This window comes from Clupea harengus, chromosome 4 (genome assembly GCF_900700415.2).
Source record: "Clupea harengus chromosome 4, Ch_v2.0.2, whole genome shotgun sequence".
In the NCBI taxonomy this organism is placed as follows: domain Eukaryota; kingdom Metazoa; phylum Chordata; class Actinopteri; order Clupeiformes; family Clupeidae; genus Clupea; species Clupea harengus.
The window spans coordinates 11,853,383-11,872,701 of NC_045155.1; the positions used below are offsets into that span (position 1 = coordinate 11,853,383).

At 47.2% G+C, this 19,319-nt stretch overlaps 1 protein-coding gene across 3 annotated transcripts in view; it reads right to left on the reverse strand.

Annotated features, from left to right (window-relative positions):
- The window catches only part of plagl2 (pleiomorphic adenoma gene-like 2), a 39,727-nt gene that overhangs the window by 8,087 nt on the left and 12,321 nt on the right, over positions 1-19,319 (reverse strand). For all 3 annotated transcript variants that reach the window (XM_012826105.2, XM_031566250.1, XM_031566248.1), the window contains exon 2: positions 8-189. The gene's annotated coding sequence lies outside the window, so the exon portion shown is untranslated. The remainder of the gene's footprint in view (positions 1-7; positions 190-19,319) is intronic.

A 19,319-nucleotide genomic window follows, 5' to 3' on the forward strand; every position in this document is an offset into this window, starting at 1 on the left:
CACTTACCTTTTTTCTTTGAGACTAAGGTATGTCTACCAGAAAAACGTTTCCACAAACACCTCTCTGTCTCCTTCTTCACCTCTTCTTCTCTTACTCCTTCTGTCTCTCTTGCAGGTTCTCTGCCTTACCCAGTTCCCACGGCTACGGTTAGGGGTGGGTAGGTTGTGATACTGTACATCTTCATTTTTCTACATAAACACAAACAGAAAACTGTACATAAGTTTGAGTTGGTTCGGTAAGCAATTTTTTGGAAAGCTTCTCTATCTTTAATCTTTGATTTTACACCTCCAAACATCTCACAAGTTTGGTTAATTGTTGCACTAGAGGGCACTAAAGCTGTAGAAGGATCTGAGGAGGGATATTCTTTTCGGTTTTTTTAAAGGAGGGAGAACCTTGATGTTGACCTAGCGGGGCTGCTAAATTTTTCCACTGTAAATTGTGTCAAACTCTAACCCCTAATAATAACAGTAGGAAGTGGGTGAATCCCTTCCCCTTTTCTCCTCTGCCAAGATTTACGACCATCCCTCGTTCTCGGGCCGCCACGGCTGCGCGAGGGAAACGGCACGCCTCACAAAGCCCGCTTTGTGTGTGTGTGTGTGTGTGTGTGTGTGCGGGGCTGTGTGTACATGTGTGCTCAGCGGTGGCGGCGGCGTGTGTGTACATGCATGCATGTTACGAAACAGGATAAGGCTCCTGTAATCCCAACGAAAACACCAGAGCACAAACAGCCCCAAGGGAAGGCAAACTGTATACAAGCGCTCCAATACACACACACACACACACACACACACACACACACACACACACACACACAGACACACACACACACACACAGACACAAACACACACACACACACACACACACAGACACACACATACAAAAAGAAACCCCACAGAATCTGTACTACCTGTCAACCGCACAAACTGGACTCCCTGAGAGCTTCTGCCCCAGTGCAGATAGATGTGCCTACTCTCCTTCGCTCTACACTGTAAAGATTCTTTTGACTTTGGTTTTGTTATGAGAACTATGTGGAAGGAAAATATAATGAACTGATGCTCGTCAGCACATACAGGTACTGAGGCGGTCTAAAAATACTCCAAGTGAAGAGGTGAACAGTTTGTTCGATATTACAGAAGGACTATGATATATTCATTGTGGTTCAATACAACCTGATTATTGTGAAAATGACATATGTCACCACATCACAAATTCTACACACTAAATCTTAACTGAATGGAGAAACTGGCATACTGCCAAGCACAAGTGTCAGCTCAGGAGTTCAGGTTATACCTTTTTTTAACTATTAATGCAGCATTCTGTGACAGTATCTACTAACTGATTACATACTGTATGCATATACAGGCATTATGGCTTTAATATCATTATTTGGTATGCTGCAGCTGGATTCACCAACGTTGCTGTACGGGGGGGGGGGGGGGGGGGGGGATTCATGTGTGACACTGATTAGCTCCTCTCCTGCTCACTCCTAACTTTCCTGACCCCTGGTCTCTCCTGACCATCTCCTTCCTCAAGTCACAAAACATGGGTCCAAAGTCAAACTGGCCAAATGCTGACAACTCAAGTTAACCCTGGCTATCTATCGACGCAAGATGTGGCCACTCACAGTCGCACACACACAGTCTCACACACACACAGGTTCACATCACATCCAGGCAGTGAAGACACGGTGCCGGCTACATCTCTTTTGTCTCATGTGACTGACTTGCCACATGGCTGAAAGCGTTAGAAGACTTCTGGCAAGACCAATAAGAAAAGAGAAGAGCAAGAGAGTGCGACAGAAATAGAGATGCACGTGTGCGTGTTTGTGTGTGCGTATATGTTTTCAGTGGGCAGGCTTCCCACACTGCCCTCTACCTGCAGAGGGATGTACTGCTCCATGATAAGCTCCAAGGTGAGCATGAGGGAGTGTATGTGCTACAGGGCCTTAAACTCTGACTTTGAGGTGCTGTGGGAAGGGAGAAATTGTGTGCTGTGGTTATGTTTAGGTTATGGCCATACATATGTGGATTTGGTTTTGGTAATGTATACATTTGAACATTATATCAGTAGCTAAGTGTTTGTTCAAACTTACAAGGGGCGCTATGTATGAATGGATCTGAATGTGTGTGTGTGAGTGTGTGTGTGTGTGTGTCTGTGCGAATGTTTGGGCTACAAAAGCCATGTATACCAAATGTGCATGTGTTTATGTATACACAGTGCCATATGTGAGTGTGTATAGGCACACACAAGATCCTTTGCATATGTGTGTGTGTGTCTGAATGTATGTGAGAAAGAGAGAGATAGTGTGTGTGTGTGTGTGTGTGTGTATGTGCGCATGTATGTGAGAGCGTGCGCGGTTAAGAGGAGTTGACAGCTGTGGCGCGTTGCTGTGGCCATCACCCAGCGGGGGGGGTGCAGGGGGGTGACACTCACTTCAGTGCTGCCCCCCCAGGGAGTCCTGCCCCATTGTAACGCATCTCCAGCGCGAACATTCCTCTCCTCGGCCACAATGCCCCGCCACACCACACGCCTGAAGCATGTTCTACTGCCCCGCTGCACACACCACACGCCTCCAACACACAGCCCTGCTGCCCCCACTGCCCTCTCTATACAGCATAACACATCTGATCTATACGGCGGCCGTGCTGTTGTCCCATACCACACTACACACATAAAACGCATATAACGCCCCATTTGGACGCCAAATGTTTTACACTTCAAAATAAAAATACTCAGTAATCTTTGTAGGTGTTTTTTTAATGTGTGACTGAGCATGCTAAATTCATTCAACAATTTGGCGCTCATGGTTTCGAAACACAGATCTCTACCCTTGCTATATACGGCACATTATGCCTGAACAAGGTCCGTCAGCTCTATAACCAACTATGCGCATGGCTGTAACATAGAGCATTACTTCTTCCTCACACAGAATAACTTCCCTGAAATGCCATGCTGATCTTCCCCTCAATAACACACTGCATTATGTGCAACACATTCTATTGCCCCTCTAAACCAGATCACATGCTTAGAACACACACACTGCCGCCTTCCCACCAGATGCAGATTGTCCATGTTTCAGAAAGCCAAGTCCTCCTCAGTATTGCATGTCGACCGCTCAGATTTGCTAATTAGCACAATTCTTGAAGCAAGAGCTAGCGGTAATGAGTGGACGTGAAAAGAGTAGGTCAGCTGGCTCGGAGCAGCAGTGGTGGAAAAGACTGTTGCAGGACTACTCGCATTCTGAACTTGAACTTTGCCACGTCTGCCCTTCACACACACACCACAGCACTTACACCCATCTGAAACATGAGCCAAGATTGCCTCTCTTATCCAAACAAACACCTAAATGAGCTCTCTCTCTCTCTCTTGTGCTGGACTAACACACCTTAGCTGTGGAAGTCCTCCGCCACTCCCTGAGCCTATAGCCTACCTGCAGGACAGGACTCCACCTCCTCCACCTCACACCCACACCCTTCACATGCCTGTGGTTCCACACCTCCATATGAAGCACCTTAGCCATGCTCCATATCCATCATAAAACATACCACAAAACATGCAAGCAGTTCCCCCCCTACATCCGCACTGACATGCCTGGGCTACACCTCCACCAACTTCCCTCTCTAACTCCCCTCCACCTCCGCGCCCCCAACCCTCTCATGCCAGGCCGCGTGCCTGCAGCAGGCCTGAAGTTCCTTCCCCTGGAGCTGGGAACGCCTGAATGCGGAGGTCCTGACCTTTTGGAGCTACTCTACTAGTTCCTCTCGTGGCCCAAATGTCATTCTCTGAGTCCTTCTTCAGATGACTAGTGGTAAACAAATGACATAACTACCTTAACTTAGAAAATCCATATACTAGCTTTTTCTCCAGATCTGACTCTGTTACTAAAGAATGTCAAACTTAGCTCATCACAATTAGCACTTTATACTTCTTGAACGACTGGCAAACTACAGTCCAGGATCTGCCACATGGCTGGAGTGCTTTTTTAGACTGCAACCACAATGTGTGAAAAACACCAATATTCCAAATGAGATGCTTGCTGTTTCCCATGGTGAGAAAGAGCAGGGGGAAGGCACGTATGGATTTTATAATCCTGACAGTGAAAGAAGAAATCATCCAGCATATAGGCAGGCAGTTTTGGTTTGAGATTAAAGGGTTTTCACATTCCTTTGGCATCGGGGTCAGAGGTCAGCCTGTACACTGCAGTGGCTCCTGTGTGTTCGCGATTAACCCTTTCAGAGCTCCCCTTAAGCCCACCCCTATGAGGGGGATAGAGCAGCCACTGATCTGAGAACAGTGCTGTGTGGCTGATTGGATCTCTTTGCTTGCCTGCGGCTGACCAGAGAACAGCGGAGATGGGTCATGTGCTGTGCCCTTCGGTCTAAGAGGGAATCCATAAACACCAGACCACAAGGGCTCGGATCCTGTCCCGGCAAGCTGCCCAGCCGCCAAATATAGAAAAGTGATTTCACTGTACAGAGCTAAGGTGACAACAGCCGCAGTAGAGAGAGAGGGGGAGAGAGAGAGAGAGAGAGGTAAAAGGCACGTGTTAAAGGACAGGACAGCAGAGCCTGAGAGGGCTGAGTGAACATGAGCAGCAGAGTTGTGAGCGAGAGGAGGAGCAAGAGAGAGAGAGAGAGAGAGAGAGAGAACGAGAGACAGCTCCAAAACGAGAGAGAGGAAGAAAAGCAAGGGTTGGAGAGGGAGGGGGTTGTGTGAGAGGGTGACACTGGAGGAGAGAAACAGATAAGGAGGAAAAGAGCAACTGAATGTGAGAGAGGGTGAGTGTGTGAGTGTGTGTGTGAAAGAGAGGGAGAGAGAGAGAGAGAGAAGGAGAGGAAGGAAGGAGAAACACTACAAACAGAGGGAGGGAGAGGGAGAGAGAGAGAGAAAGAGGGAGGAGCTCTCTGTTAGTGATAGTCTGAAAGACTCCAAAGAGGAGGATGGCAAGTCATGCTTTACTGACCACATTGACGAGGGGTGACAGAGAAGGAAGGGGAGGGGGAGTGCAGCAACAGGAGAAACCAGATACCAGAGTGGAGGGGGTTGTGTTTGTGTGCGTGTGTGTGAGAGTGTGTGTGTGTGTGTGTGTGTGTGTGTGTGTGTGTGTGTGTGTGTGTGTGTGTGTGTGTGTGTGTGTCTATAACCTCGTCCAACTCTGTAGCTGAACTTGGCCACTTGCACAGCCAACAACAGAGCCTGAATGGGCGCAGCTAACCTGAAGTATTGCATCTCCACGGCTGACACCACAAAGCCCGATCCAACAACAGATCCAAAAGCTAATCCTCCCAGTCTCTCTCCCCTCTTTCCTGGTTTTTTTTTCTTCTGGGCCCTGCTCCGCACTATGAAGGGCTTCCAGCTGAAGAGGAAACATCTCGCTGCCTTTCTTTCTCTAGCCGCCCCTCCCCCACCCCTTCCCTCCACTGCCGCTGCTCTTCTGTCACTCAGTGAGACGGACAGGTTTCAGTTCCTCTGTGGTTGCTTGTTGTTGTTGTTGTGTGTGTGTGTGTGTGTGTGTGTGTGTGTGTGTGTTTGTGTGCATGTGGGTGCGCATGTGCGTGTGCGTGTGTGTGTTTGCCCGCATCCACTTGAGGGTATATATATATGTATGTGCGGGCTGGCTATATGGACATGCTTGAGTGCATCCGTGTGTATGTTCCTTCTTGTGTGTTGTGCTTCTATGTGTAAGAATCTACTTGTGCATCTGTGCTGGTGTGTGTGTGTGTGTATGTCTACACTAGTTTTTTTTGGGGGGGGGGGGGGCAGGAAGACCACCCATCCCTGAAACAGGCAGTGGGCAGGCAGGCAAGCAGGGCGGCGTTGCCAAACCCTGCCCTCACCTCTGTAGCCGTTGGAGCCCTCAGGTCGGGATGTGGCCACAGCTCCCTCTGGCCCGGCTAAATTTAGCCCCTTGTGGTTGACAGTTACAAAAGGACACTACTGCTCAGATACTACCCTTTGTTTCACCCCCCCTCGTGTCTTTCAACGGAAGATGGTCCTTTACCTTCAGTAGTGTTTCACTGAGGACCTGTCTAGGAGACTGCTATCTTAGAACAGCGGCAATAAGAGAGCGAGGGGAAGGATGAGGCTTTAATATACTGCTTTCAGATCACCTCAGTACGGTCCACAGTGTCACACACAACACAAATATAGAGTGTGACGCTTATTAATTCAGTAACTTTATATACTTAAATTAGTGCTAAAACACGTGTATGTAATTACTTCACTAAAAGGTTGATAGTCAGTTTGCGTACCATAATTCAGGTAATAATCTAATTTTAGTGTCAAAACCTGCTGATTGCAATGCATAATGCAGTCACAAGAGCGCAGGAACAGAAAGGAAAAGTATATCTTTCAAACTCACACACAGTAAAAAGAAACCGTATCTCAACTAAGCACCTTAAGGTGTAAAAACACAAAAATGAACCTACAAACAGGTGAATCAGGTGACATAGAAACCTGACGTGCCCTGCTGCCTTTACCAGTGCATTAGCACATGACATGCTATCTCCCCAGGGCAGACGGAGAGGCACAGTGGGGCTGGCTGCGGCCCCAGTGCCACCCAGCGCTCAGAGATGAAGTGGCACGTATGTTGGTGATTGGCACGAGAGCTCTGAGGGCCCTGACACACCACTGAGCGCCCCCCTCCCTCCCCCAGTGCAATCCACCCCCAACCCATCCCAAACCATCCCATCCAGTCTCCTCCTGGCCAACTCAAACAATCCAAAATCAGTCAGTGCTCATTAGAACTTCGCTTTCTCTTTTTCTCCTTCTCTCTAGTCTCTCTCTCTCTCTCCATCCCTTCATCTCTCACTGTTGCGGTTGGTGGGCGCTGAGGTGCGGGAGGGGTTGTTGGGGGCAGGAGAGTTTGGGGCATGCTTTACCAAAATAAACAGCCAAGATTAAAGTGGTGCCCGCTCTTCCATGGCTGGAACAGCTGCCCGACAGCCCTACCGGCTGGTATCCCTCGGCACCGCAACACTGGTCCGCTGGCCCAGTGACACCGACACAAGCTGACTCAGTGACACAGCTAATGTTTAATAAGCACATTTCACATCGGAATAACAAACGCATGGTCTTATTAGAAAGCCCGGTGCGACTCTTATCTAAACAGCAAAGCTGTTTTTGGCTGGCTCCCGCAGAACTTGGGCCAGAGCGTACATAGCATTGAAAGGCTCTGCTCTGCTCGGCTCTGGTTCTCCACTGTCTGGTCTGACTGCAGCACGCCTCCTAACTGCAGCGTTATTTAGTCTGATCTCAGACCAGTGTGTTAATGACATGAAAAACGTATGAAAAACTTTTAAAGCACTATTTCGTTTCTGAAGGAGGAAGACAAGAGAGGGACACAAGCACCTTCCATTGAAGCAAGGCCCTTAAAGGAGAAAAAGGGGCACTGATTGGGTCAAGTAAGGCTTAGAATCTCCAGACCATGTCCCCTCAAAGCATAACCGCAAAAGCTCACTCCAAACCCAAAACATCTCTCTTCCGTGCAGTCTTCCCGTCTCTCTCTTAATCAATCAATCCCCTCCTTGATTTTTTTTTCTCTTTCTCTGATTCAAAAATAATACAATCAATATGGCCATGAGGCTGGGACATCTGGCAGACACACGGCGTAGGCTTAACGACAAGAAAGAAAGAAAGAGAGAGGGAGAGAAGAGAGAGACTAATTAGAAAATGAACAGGCTCCACAAACAAAGGCCAATTAGAAGGGGTTCCCTCCCTGCGCTAATTTGCGGGAGAACAATGGCGAAGGAAGCCACCCTGGGTGGGACTGAGCTGGCTCTCAGAGAAGGCTGCCGCATTACAACTCAGACCAAACTAAAGGAAGGAGAGGGCACTTTGAGTCTTTAAAGTGTGTGCGTGTGTGTGTGTCTTTGTCCATGTGTCCAGGACTTTGTTTTTTTTGTGTGTGATTTTTGGTGACCAAAATAATTGATTTCTAAAACTGTGCGAGAGAGGTTGCAATTTTTGTTTCTCTTTAAACCCCACTTAAACTGAACATAGGCATATACTAGAAAACAAACTAATTAGAGATAAAAATCACAGACATCAAACAGATTATCTGTATGAGTATTATTGTTTTGTAATATTTTTTGTAATAGTATTTAAATTCTTGTTTTTGTGTGATCTTATGACTTCATTTCATGCCATGTAGACATAAGAACACTCATTTTAGATGTGTAATCTGATTTCACAAATTTCTGGGGACTTTAACAACCATACTTACATGTTCATTTCATCTACACTGTGAGTTTGCTGAAATGAACATGAAATAAAATAAAAGCCATGAAATAAAAGCCTTAGTTTGAACCCTGAACCAAAGCAAAGCTGTAGCTCAAACATAATAGTTTTACACTTACTTTAAGCTCTCATTAAAACATGAATTACTATCAGTTTTATACATTTTATACAGGCTACTCATTTTCTTTACTGCTGCTAAGGAACATGTGATAGTTTCAAGAAATAAGGTGGCGGAGGCAAGGTGCAAATTATTCCTTCATTTAATTCTATAATAATAACAGTTTTAAAAATAATACTTTTCTCAGTAACAACATAGCACAGCTGTTGCATAAAAGCAATGTCAAACCTGGAGTTGTGGCGACTGCAATGATCTACTCACTGAACATCTGTAGCATTGAACATGCAACCACATCACATCAGATCAGATTTTCTGATAGCAACAATGCAATCATAAGACTGCAACCATAAGACGGCCACATGCCTAGACGGCTCTTTTCTGAAAGCCGCTGTCTGTTCCTCTTCCTCTTAAAAAACGAGTCCAAGCTCAGAGAACTTTCTTTTTTACGTCTTTTTTAATTAGATTTTTAATTAAATATCTGGCTAGTTAGCTTGCCGCAATCTTTCACTGACTGCCAATTGAATAGCACAAAGGGCAGCGCCTACACCAATTCCACCCCGCATTCATTTGAACTTTGAACTTCCATTACAAGTGACAGGAAGTCTCTCTGTCCATTAGTCTATTTGTTCTTAATGACACATTTTTTATGATTATGCTGGGTGCAGGGGCATTGTTAGGGACTCAGGGGGCCTCAAGCCTCTGGGGACCCCCTAACCCTCATTGAGAAAGGGTATCTGTTAAAGCTAACAGAAGTACAGTGAAGCGAAGTACAGAATAAATATGAATATATTGTTAAATATATATATATATATATATATATATATACATTTAACTGATTTAAAATGTGTGCGTGTGGATACAAACATACAGAATAATGTAAGAAGATATTTTGGAAAGAAGGTCACTGTCATCCTCCTTTTGGTATAAACTGATCCTACCTTTTTTGGTAGTCCTATCTGTGGAGACATGTAGGTCTCCTTATTGGGATGCATTCAAAACTGAGAAACTTCAAATCTCCTTCAGAGAAAATAGCACAGGTGTATTTGGCCTGCTAGCTTTGAAAACTTTATTTCTGGTTTGAACAGAACAGTGCCAGCACAGTCCACCTCCCCTATCATGCGTATTTTTAAGATCTTTATGAAATTCTTAATCGACAGCCGCACATCTCCATCCGCAGGTTATGCGAAAGCTTGGGCTATTCTAAAAAAAATTGTATTATAGGTAGTTGAGTTCCACAGTGTTGCTGCGCTATATCCTAATTACGGCGCCCCTAGCAAGCTCATGGTTTGGGGACCCCGTTAGGGGATTTCTGGACATTGTAGTCTTCTACATGAAATCATAGATTTCAAGGGGGTTCTCAAGGAATTGTCGTTGCTGTGGACTAACTCAATCAGCTGTGTTAATGGTCCTGTCGCTACACCCCTGCCTGGGTGTGCCAGCTTTAGATTTAGATGGCACAGGCACATCCAGTCTGTCCTGTGGCTACACTAGTGAGTTATAGATCCAGCTATTTTGTGAACGTGAAGCAAATCTCTAATACCAAGTTTACATCAATGCTGCCTTCAATCCATCACACACCTGACACCAAATAAGTGGGACATTAAGCAGTGGCAGTGGTGCATAACCTTACAGTACCATGAGCAGGCCAGAAGAAGCGGAGATAAGTTGCAGTTTAACATCAAGGTTTATTTTCTGCAATGTTATGCACAATTTATGCGGTAAATAAGAAAATATGGAAACTGTAGTAGATTGCTGATTTTCATTATTTTTATAACTTTTAAAATGTCTGTGTGAATATGTATTTTAACACAAATATTCTATGTTTCCGTGTTTTGATGTTTTTTTGTGAAGAGAGCATGACCTCATGTGTGCCAAACTTAGTGCATAGTATTTCTGGACTTGCGCACACACACACACACACACACACACGCACATACAAAAACACACTATCTCTCTCAAGACTGCTTCTTTAGGGAAGTGCTTTAATGGCACACAAGATCAGATGTGACAGGTGCTACGCAAGACTTCCCTTGAGGTTTCCAATGAAAGCCGCAGCGAGATGAAGCAACCTGCACACAGACCAAGGACAAAATCCCCTCCACAAACACACACACAAACCCACACACACACATAACCGAAAGACGGAATCCGTGAGAGCAAAAAGGGGTTTGACCTTAACTATGTATAAAGTTGAGACTGTGGGAGCATGTGAGGGTGATGAGACTCCCGTTATGATTCAAGACGACAGACATGAGCAGAGGAGGACACTCATCTAGAAATGTTGATCGATGTGTATGGATGGAATTAGTTCTCAAATCTGTTTTTTAGCACTTGGATGCATCATACTTCTGGAGAAGTAGTTAACTATTTGTGGTATAATCCGTGTGTGTGTGTGTGTGTGCTGAGGTGAGTCAGGGGAAACCCCTCTCTGGCAGGGAGTCCTGGCTATGACACGGAGCTCCAGAACAGTGGGCATCCTGCCAGCCGGCAGTGTGCCAACTCTCTCTATCCCCCTCTCTCTTTCTCTCTCTCTCTCTCTCGCTGTCCCAATTTCTCTCCTCTCCTTACCTTCCACTCTGTGTTTCACACTTTTATTCTCTGTATTTCTCCCCTCTTCTCTTTCCATTGTGCTTTTCAGCTCTCGCCATCTGTCATCTCACACATTTCATAGCGGTGCTTGTACATTCCCACAAAGCTTTTCAGGCAACTCACACATCCAACACACACACACAAAACCTTCCCTACACACACACACACACCCTAACAACAAACACACTCCCCCAAACACAAACATTTGCACTGAGCAGGCAGCTGACTTCAATGCAGACATCTGAAATATGTGCTTCACGAAGACACAACCCTTTAGTCACACTTCTGCTGAGACGGCCCCGACAGAGGACCGGTCTAACTCTCAGATGTTTTACACGCGCTTCTGCTTTTACATGCGCTTCCAACGGAGACTCCACAAAGATTCATACTCTCTTCGTAAAACTTTAAGATGGCTTTAAAATTTGACAGTGCCTCACACATAAAGCTGTGTGGGAATGGCTCTCGATGACCACAGAAAAGGAACATTAGAGAGTTAGGTTTGTCGCTAGAATTAACTCTATTCACACGCACCTATTCACTTAATTGCTCTGGGCTGTATTTGGATTAGTCCATACTTTTCTCTAGAATTAGACATCAGGATATCTATCCATCATAATTGTAGTGCCTCGCTTGCTACACAGAAGGATTTCTTTACAAAACTCCCAGCTTATAAGAAGTGAAGCGACAGAGAGAGCATGAGAGAAAGAGAGGCAGAATGAGAGAAAGAGGTGGGTTTGGCTTTTTCCATCCCGCCCCCAACCCCCTTTCTCTTTCAGACAGGGTCAGCAACAAACAATCTCTAATTTTAGCAATGTCAGCGCAGCTTAAAACAACAGGCATTGTCGGGTGGCCTTTGTTTACAGAAAATGACAACAGGTTTCAGCCGACAGGCTTTTTCTCTGTTCCCTGCCTCTGTCAATCACGTCATAATTTCCTTTTATTTTTGTTTGCTGTTTGAAAGCAAAGACCACTGACCGACACCACCTCTCCCTCTCCTCTCCTCTCCCTCTCCTTTCTTCTTCTCTCCTCTCTCTCTCTCTCTCTCTCTCTCTTCCTCTCCTCTCCTCTCCTCCCCCTTTGCCTTCCTGCCCCGCACTGTGTTTGAAGGATGTGCGGGTGTGGAGGGGTGGGGTGTGTTGGGGTGGGGTGGGGTGGGCTCGGGAGGGTGGGTGGGTGGGTGAGTAGTAAAAATAACATTCCTGCATAAACAGGACTTGAAAATGGGCGCTGGGCTGCGTGCATTCCTTAAATGTCTTTGAAACTCGATCACTCTCGGCATCAGACACGGAGGGCTCAGTCAAAGATGACAGCGAGAGACAAAAAAAGGGGGCAAGAGACACAGATATGGAGAAAAATAGTGGGAGGGAAGAGAAAGGAAGGGAGGGGGGTGTCATGGAAGAGAGAGATAGAATAGAAAAGGTGGAAAACAAAATTGACAACAACAACCGCTACTTTGGTGGCATTTCAGAGTAGGCATCATGTCAGAAGATCAAGATGCTTGCATGAATATACTGTATGTCTGAGTGCGAGTGTGTATGACAGAATGACTTATCACACAAGTCAAAGCAAACACAGATCTTGAGAAATGGACTTTGGTGACATCCAGCCCCCGTCAGCACTAAGTTTGTTAGCCGCGTTTCGGAGCACGGGCTGACTGTGGTTCCTAGCCCCCCTCACATATGGCGTACACGCACACTGCATGTATGTGTGCGCTGCAGCGGAAATCACTCAATGGCCCATCATGGGCGAATAAATGGGCCTTTGTATCAGAGGCATAGGTGAGGCTATAGGATTACAGATCAGACGAGAACAGGAGGCGACTGTCAGGGGGGAACCCTGCGAAAGGGCCGGATTCGGCCACATAATGCCACGCTGTCCGCCCCGCTCCCCAAAACGGAATAGAAAGACGTGATCCCCAGCTCTGATGTTGCGATAGCGATCGGCCCTGCCTGACTGCTTTAGGGGTACACCCCTGGCCCCCTGTCCCTCATCTGCACATCTAAACAACAATCACACACACAAGGGGGCAATCACTCACACTAGCACATGCAGGCATTGCCTGGATGGCCCAAACACACACCATACACATCAACACACACATCCAGCAGGCCCTCTGGCATGCAAACAGGTACACACACCCCCCCCCCCCCCCCCCTCTGCACCGTCAACACCCACTCGCACAGCCTGGGGGCAATTTCACTTATGCATTCAGAGTGAGAGAGAAAGAGGGTGTGAAAGAAAGAATAAAAGAGAAAGAGAGAGAGAGAGATGGAGGTTAACGCACAGAGAGCCAAAAGGGAAGACAAGGGGGACCGATGTGAGCAGGAGGGGACTCCCTGAGGACCGGGGGGAGAAAGGCCCATTGCAGCAGCGCTGGCGGCGGCGTTTCTGCGAGTTATTCATGAACACATTTTAACATGGCGCTTTCCTCCTCCTTTCTTCTGGTCCCCGGAGATAAAAACACACACTCTTGGGCTGAATGGCCTTCGGGCCGGAGGGTGGTCTTCCAGCTCACTACCTCCTCCAACACAACTGCTGTTTTGTGCCGAGCCAGTCTATCCATTTGTGTGTGTGTGTGTGTGTGTGTGTGTGTGTGTGTGTGTGTGTGTGTGTGTGTGTGTGTGTGTGTGTGTGTGTGTGTGAGAGAGAGAGAGAGATCTGATTGTCCTCATGCATGTCTACATGGGGATGTGTGTGTCTGCGCTTATGAAGTATATGTGTAGTAAAGACTAGCTGTAGAAAAGAAGCTGTGTATTTTTGTTTGCAGCTAGTGCATGTGTGCGTGTTTATGTGTGTGTGTGTATGTGTGCGTAGGTATATGTATGTATGTGTGAGTGTGTGTGTATGTGTGTGTGTAACGTGTGTGTGTATGAATGTGTATGTGTGTGTGTGTGTGTGTGTGTGTGTGTGTTTGTGCATGTGTCTGGCTATGTGATTCAGATGAAGGCAGATGCTAGGGAAGGCCTGTACACTAGCTGCTGAAAGGGGGTTAGGTTTCACATGAAGGGTAAAATAGTTAACAGATTGCCTGCTTTGACTAGGAGCTCCTTCTCAGTACCAGATGAACTTCACTCTTTCTCTATCGCTCTCTCTCTCTCTCTTTCTCCCCCCAGTCATACTGTTTATTCAATTGTTTTCTCCCAACTCACCCTCTTGATGTTGACAAATAAATATGCCACAAAACCACGAATTGGGAACTCTATCTCACTCTCGCTTTCTCAAGCGCGCACACACACACAGACACACACAGACCCTGTCTCATCCTGTAACAAATGATGAAATAAGCAAAAAAATACAAACAACTTATTGCTGCCATCTAGCTGAGATGGTGGGCAAAGTAAAAGTCTAATTTCAGCATGGAAATACTACTTACAAAGCCCATTACAACAGGCCCATATACCATAGCAAATAGAAGGCAAATACCCCTGGCTCAAAGGCTCAGAAACACATATATCTTTACATCAGACCTGGCTAGCCTAAGCTATACATCAAAACAGAGGCAGCTACCTAAGTGCAGTGCTCACCCATTTGATAGCACTTGGGATTACACTAAATACTTTAAGGACTGACAACTTGGGAGTCATTACAGCATGACAGGTTTAATGTCATTTGGTCTCTCCCTCACAAACGATGGGTGCAACGCGCCTGCTCGCTGCTTCACTATGAGCTGAGTTTGCACGGACAGGGATTTCTCACTCCCTATCTGGGGTGTCCCACTGCATAGGATAGATGCTGAGCGGAGCGAGAAAGAGAGAGAGAGGGAGGGAAGAGAGAGAGAGAGAGAGAGGGAGGGAAAGAGAGAGAGAGAGAGAGAGAGAGATATGCGCTGAGAGTCAGCCGCTCACAAAATGAGGCCATTCAACCACATGGCCGGTGTGAACAGGCCCCCACCGGGCTCTGATTGGCCGGCACCGGCCCGGGGAGGGGAGGGGAGGGTGCAGGACGTGGGGGGCTAGGAATCACGTGACAGGGTCCAGCAGAGCCCTTCATAATAGGCCCCCTCTCGCAGTGGAGAGGGGAAGGCTGGAAGGGGACCAAAATCCCTCTACCACACACAGGCTGCGCATTGTTGCCTATTCACTGGACTCCATCTCAGGGCACTTTATCATTCAATTAGGACAGCTTTCACACCACACACCACAGAAAAGGGGCCTTCAATCAAACTGAAAACTTCACACTGGCCCTGGAGGGGACACAGAAGGGGATTCACAGTTGTCACTCCACTTTCATTTTTTTTCCCCCTCCTGTTGTTGTTGTTCCCCTCCGACTTTGAGGAAAGAGGAAGAGAGAAAAGAAGGGAGAGAGAGAGAAAAAAGAGAGAAGGGGAGAGAGAGGGAATGAGGAGGAGAGAGGAAGAAAGGAAGGGGGAAGAATGGAAGCCATGTCATTTGTCTTCTTCTCTTTTCTCTCGCTCGCTCTGTGTTTCCCTCACTTTTTTCAGTGACTCCCCTCCCTTCCCTCCACCTCCCTCTCTCTCTCTCTCTCTCGCTTCTCCCCCATCCTTGGGAGAGTGGCTGTATCTCTACAGCTTGACGATAACCTGCGATGGCCACTGCGGTGAGCTGTTGTGAGGGGAGGGGGGAGTGCCACTTCAGAAGATGAGAGACGAGGAGAGAACAGAGAACAGCATTGGAAGTAAGGGGGAGGTGAGAGAGGACACGAGAGAGAGAGAGAGAGAGAGAGAGAGCGAGAGAGCGAGAGAGAGAGAGGACAGGAGATTAGTTGAGAGGAGAAAAGAGAAGCCCAAGCACAAGTGTCCTCTACTGCGACACACAAAGGTGGGAACTGTGAGAGCAAAACTACAAACACAATGAGTTTATGAACAGATGGGCAGCCAGAAAAAAGAGAGAGAAAATCAAGCAAAACACATCAAGCTCAAACAACCAACTACTGATCCAGACATTTTATGTTAACTGTCCTTCTGAATCTCTGTTCTCATTCTGCACTCCTCAGCTCCACACACCCTGGCCTTGGCCTCTGCAAGCATCAGTGTTCAAATGTGTCCCCAACCAGGTCGCATCAGGACCTGAAAAACCGTGGCCAAATATCCGATACTGTCTGATGTGACAGACCTATAAATAATATCATATAGCTGCAAAACATCAGTTCTCTCCAGTAAAAACACAAACAAACAAAACAAAAATAAAACAAATAAATATTCTAAGGCTGCATCAACTCTTTTGATGATTTTGCTCTCACCCTGGCCTCAGAACAGTCAATTGTCAGAGGACACATTCCTTAACCATAGACCCCCTACCTTAAATGGCTCAAGCACTAAGAATTGGCCAACCAGGGCAGGAAAGCAAAGGTGTGTGCATCACAGTCAAAGAATGAACCAAACACCACTCCTGTCCGTCCAAGACCCTCCTGGCCTGAACGCCTGCGACTAAGCACTATGAATAATATCACCTCTCTCTCTCTGGGAAAACCTCGGGCTCAGGTCAGAGGATTAGGAACCGACAGAGAAAGGGAAAGAGAGGGTGTTACAGAGAGAAATGGAGAGCGAGATGAAAGAGAGAGAGAGAGAGAGAGAGAGAGAATAAGAGAGAGAGAGAAAGAGAGAGAGGGAGGAAGGTAGGTGCACAGAAGGGTCGGCCAGGCCTCCTCGTGCACGCTCACTTTTTTCTCACTTGCTAAACAGGAGCCCTGGGGTGGAGCCAAGAGCAGTGACCACAAGCATGAAAAAGCAGTGACATAACCCCCACCCCCCGTCCCATCCGCTGCACTGCACCACACCGCGCAGCACTCCATGCACTGGGCACATGTCCAGACACTCAATGCTGATTTATTTAGAGGGGGGTCGTGTGTGTGCGTGTGTGTGTGTGTGTGTGTGTGTGTGTGTGTGTATAAGGGGGGTGGGTGCTGACTCCCCAGCCTTGTTGTGGCAGGAGGCAGTCCCCTCCACTGTGACAGAGAACCGCAACAAAAGTACATTAAAAGTGCACCAGTGGTGTAGTGGGGCTGCACTTACGGCACAATGCACTACTGTAGGCTGCAGGGGAGATGAGGTAGCTAGCACTGGCCTGTGGGTGGCCAGGGACAGCTGGTCCAGGCTACATGAGTTAATTTCTTCTGAGGGGCGGAGGACTCTCTCTCTCTCTCTCTCTCTCTCTCTCTCTCTCTCTCTGTTTCTCTCTCTCTTTCTCTCTGTCGTTCTACACTTGACATGTTTGCGCCACTCTTTTCAAGCTCAATGCAATTTCTTCTCACACTTGTTTTGGAGTGGAAGTGGTCATCATATGCCGGCTTGCCATTTAAGTAAGATTTAAAAATATCTTCAGTTTTCTTCTCAGCCATTTATTGATGCTGTAGAATGTAATTCTGAGAGCGTTCAGTGCAGTCTACTGTCACCTCAAACAAGCCCTCTTTTCACTCTCTCTAGGACCGCCAGGAGCCCTGTTCTTATGTTTCCCTTCATTTGGGCCAGGCTTGATGAGTGTGGGCTTTGGGATTACCGTCAAGGGTGGGGCTGAGAGGGCATTAAAAATCACTTCAGACGGGGAAGAAATGGAGGGATGTGTCTTCCGAAATCAGGGCAACACTCTCTCTCTCCCTCCCTCCCTCCTTCCCTCTCTCTCTCTCTCTCTCTCTCTCTCTCTGCTGTGTTAGTCATGAGACCATTTTGTTTTCTCAACAGCAGCAGCTATGATAACTGCTCGTTCTCCCTCGTCCGAGCTCTCATGTTTCCTGCCGTTTGCTGACTCATACGGTGGCACTGCCAGATCACTGCGTGCTGCACACATGACTGGTCTCTCTGCGTCGGTGGGGCCGCCAGCGCCGCTATCCAGGTCCAGGTTAGCATGCACTGACTGCTCCCCGTGTGCTCCCGGACTGCTCAGGTTCAGCCCGAGCACATTTATAGCGTGCGGGGGGAAGAAAAACTCAACGACCCTGGATTCGCTCCCTGCTTTGCCCCCCAAAAATAATACTGTTTGGAGAGAGAGAGAGAGAGACACCAGGATGGAGTGTCAGATTGGGGAGTAAATATGTCTGTGAGAGAGCACCACACACACACACAGCTCCCCCACTTCAGTGCAGAAAAAGTGCTGTTACGCTATGAAGCCAGACCAAGAGACCAATGCGCTCTGTGTGAGATAATGAGATCATATGAGAGATAAGCCTTTGTCATGCACTAGAGTGGCTGTCTTTCTTGGGGCAACCTGTAGTGGAGCAGCAGAGCACAGTTCTCTTTTTCTTACATAGTAACACACACTCCCTACCACCTGTACGAGTGAATGAACAAAACAAGTGAAATGCCCAGAAAGTGAAACACACGCCAGAAAGGTAGCGAGGGACAGAGGGAGTGAAGGGGAGACAGAGAGAGAATGAATGAGTCAGTGAACACCTGAGTAGGTGGATAAAGAGAATGAGTCACAGTGGAAGTGAAAAATAGTGAGGGAAAGTGATTGGATAGAATTGCTGCGGGAGGGGAAGAACAATTGAATGAATGAAGTGAGTCAGTGAATGAGTAAGCGGGTGAGTATGTTATCAATATCTTTAGTCTGACGGAGCTGGCATGTGTCCATGCTTGTTCTACACATACGGATTGCCAGAGCTCATTTTTGATGCGTCAACATTCCATTTGGTGTATTATATCCACAACATGCAGAATAGTGCACACGCCACTAGAGAGGAGGGGAACCAGCCGGCACACAAAACCCCAAAGTTTCAAGATGAGAGGGATGGAGAGCGGAGACAAGAGGGAGAGAAGAGAATGAGAGTGAGAAGAGAGGGAACGGGAGGGAAAGGGAGAAAGAGAGAGAACTAGCAGAAGGGGTGGGTGTGTGTGTGTGTGTGTGTGTGTGTGTGTGTGTGTCTGTGGTGTAAACCATGGGTGCTCCGTGATGGATGGAACCGAGTCCTGAAAAGCCACAGCTGCCTGGCTCTTCCCAGAAAAAGCTCCGGCAGAAACAGTGGCAGTATGTGGTTCAAGCATCTAGCGTCCTCTTACTATTTCAGACACCGCATACTGCAAGTGCCGTCAGAATGTATGCCAGCCGAAAAACCCTCTGTTGCTGTTCATGTGTGACCGTGTGTATGTGCAAAGGGCTGCCGTTATGAGTACTGTATACGCATTCTGTTTATATAGTTGCTGTGGTAATGTGTGATCATATACGTGTATACAGTGTGTGCTGTAAAAAGGCTAAAGATTGGGAGGGACCGCCTTTTTAAGTAAAAGAAAGAGAGAGTAGAACTATTTGTATATGTGTGTGCATGTGTGTGTGTGCGACTGTGTGTGCGACTGTGTGTGCGTGTGCATCTGTTCGAGACAGGCAGACACAGCAGATGAGTTCATGTGTGAACATCCCCGCATACGGGATGTCTGCTTTCCGTCACTCTTTTTATCTGTCTGCTAAAAAGCATTAGTCCTT